Below are 1,813 nucleotides of genomic sequence, written 5' to 3'. Positions count from 1 at the left end.
AGATCCTCATCTCCATCTTAGACTCTTCATGAAAGTAAGTGACTCTTTCAAGATACCTGGAGCAACTGAAGAGGCTTTGAGATTGAAGCTATTCCCTTATTCATTAAGGGATAGAGCAAGAGCATGGTTGAACTCCTTACCTCCACAATCAGCAGCTACATGGAATGATTTGGTAGAGAAGTTCTTGATGAAGTACTTCCCACCAACAAAGAATGCCAAGCTCAGAAATGACATAACTGGTTTTCAACAGTTGGGCAATGAGTCTTTATATGAGGCATGGGAAAGATTTAAGGAGCTTTTGCGTAAATGTCCTCATCATGGCATTCCTCATTGGATTCAGATGGAGACTTTCTACAGTGGTTTAAGTGGACAAACTCGGTCCATAGTGGATGCATCAGCAAATGGGGCTATATTGGCAAAGTCTTACAATGAGGCTTATGAGATTTTGGAGAGGATGGAAAACAACAATTACCAATGGCCAGCTGAAAGAGATGCTGCAAGTAAGAGGGTGGCAGGAATTTATGAGTTGGATGCAGTGACAGCCTTAACTGCACAAGTATCATCCCTAACTAGTGTGCTAAAATCTGTAAACTTGGCTGCAGCTGTACAACTTCAACAAAATCCAGCAGTCTCTTGTACATATTGTGGTGGGGAGCATGTCTTTGATAGTTGTCCATCTAACCCAGAATCAGCCTACTATGTTGGTAATTTCAGCAAAGCTAATAACCCATATTCCAACACTTATAATCCTGGTTGGAGGCAGCACCCTAACTTCTCTTGGAATGGTCAAAGGACAGAATGTAGGCCCATCATCTATCCCAACTAGACCTTATCAGCTTCCAAGTGCTCAACAGCAAGTGAAGAATCAGTCTATGGAACCTTCTTCATCAATTGAGCTTCTATTGAAAGAATACATGGCAAAGAATGTTGCAATTATTTAGAGTCAAGCAGCTTCATTGAGAAATTTGGAGAATCAAGTTGGGCAGCTAGCTAATGCTTTAAGCAACAGACCTCAAGGATCATTGCCAAGTGATACTGAAAATCCTAGGCATGAAGGCAAAGAGCATTGCAAGGTTATTTCATTACGGAGTGGGAAACCTCTAGAGCCACCTCATTTTAAGTCCAGTCAACTGAAGGAGCCTATTCTTGTCCAAGAAGAAGGGGAAAAGGAAGATCCAGTGGCTATTCAAAAGGACCAATCTGATTCTGAAAACAAGAGTGCTGAACCACCAGCTACAGCCCCATTGCAACAGGGTTCTCCAGAAAAACTACCTTATAAACCACCCCCCTTTCCTCAAAGATTTCAAAGGTAACAACAAAATCATCAATTCAAGAAATTTTTGGATGTTTTGAAGGAGCTCCACATCAATATACCATTGGTAGAAGCACTTGAACAAATGCCAAATTATGTGAAATTCATGAAAGACATCCTTTCTAAAAAAAAGTGATTTTGAGAGTTTGAGACAGTAGCCATGACACAAGAGAGTAGTGCCTTCTTGCTGAACAAGCTTCCTCAAAAATTAAAGGATCCTGGAAGTTCCACCATTCCTTGTGCTATTGGAGAGAATTATATTGGGAGAGCCCTTTGTGACCTTGGAGCTAGCATTAACCTTATGCCAATGTCAATCTTCAAGAAGCTTGGTGTGGGAGAAGCAAGGCCAACTACAGTAACACTTCAGCTGGCTGATAGATCCTTAGCTCATCCTGAAGGAAAAATTGAAGATGTCTTGGTAAGAGTTGATAAGTTCATCTTCCCTGCTGATTTCATTGTTCTTGATTTTGAAGCTGATAGAGATGTGCCCATCATTCTTGG

The 1,813-nt window shown here is 41.1% G+C and overlaps 1 non-coding gene across 1 annotated transcript; it reads right to left on the bottom strand.

Annotated features, from left to right (window-relative positions):
- Positions 1-217: 217 nt before the first annotated feature.
- On the bottom strand, positions 218-324 carry LOC148999054 (small nucleolar RNA R71). The gene has a single exon (XR_016171046.1). It is a non-coding gene; the product is annotated as a small nucleolar RNA R71 (small nucleolar RNA).
- Between the last annotated feature and the right edge of the window lie 1,489 nt (positions 325-1,813).

The sequence above is a fragment of the Hakea prostrata genome, unplaced genomic scaffold, assembly GCF_041222555.1.
Source record: "Hakea prostrata isolate BN-2017 unplaced genomic scaffold, UWA_Hpros_2 contig_57, whole genome shotgun sequence".
Taxonomy (NCBI): domain Eukaryota; kingdom Viridiplantae; phylum Streptophyta; class Magnoliopsida; order Proteales; family Proteaceae; genus Hakea; species Hakea prostrata.
Note: the sequence above shows the minus strand (reverse complement) of the source record. Positions and strands in the feature narration are given on the sequence as shown.